The sequence below is a fragment of the Alligator sinensis genome, unplaced genomic scaffold, assembly GCF_000455745.1.
Source record: "Alligator sinensis unplaced genomic scaffold, ASM45574v1 scaffold966_1, whole genome shotgun sequence".
NCBI lineage: Eukaryota > Metazoa > Chordata > Crocodylia > Alligatoridae > Alligator > Alligator sinensis.
The window spans coordinates 147,514-147,996 of NW_005842161.1; the positions used below are offsets into that span (position 1 = coordinate 147,514).

At 56.7% G+C, this 483-nt stretch overlaps 1 protein-coding gene across 3 annotated transcripts in view; it reads left to right on the forward strand.

Annotated features, from left to right (window-relative positions):
- Nucleotides 1-483, forward strand: part of ITSN1 (intersectin 1) — a 174,132-nt gene that overhangs the window by 128,512 nt on the left and 45,137 nt on the right. The gene's annotated exons all lie outside the window — the stretch shown is intronic.

Sequence of the window (483 nt, forward strand, 5' to 3'; positions counted from 1 at the left end):
GCTACTGTGGAACCTCTTAAAATCACAATTCTGTGTGACAAAGGAGCTGAGAGGTGGTTGAAACCTCCCAGCTTGTAAACCTGGAGTTTGGAGGCATAAGGATGCTTAGTGCCCAGGTGCTTTTATCAGTGACATTGCTGACTAAGATCTGTTTTGAATGCACAGGTACGTGGACATGTTTATGGAGAACACTTGGAGGGGTGGCTGCAGGGAATTTTGGGGTGGCTATAACCCATAGCCATCCCTCCCAGCACCACCGTGTCCTGCCCAGCCCCACCACCAGGAAGAAGCTGGTGCAGTCCCTGGCCCCACACACAAGTCTGCAGCAGGCAGCCCACCCTTGCCCCACACACAAATCTAGGGGGCACATGCTTCCCATGGGGGTGTGTGGAGCAGCGGGGAGCTCCCCCCACTCTCCGGCTCCATCCCACTCCCGTGGTCACATTCACTGCCCTAGCTGGGCAGCCCCTGCCCCAGCCTCTG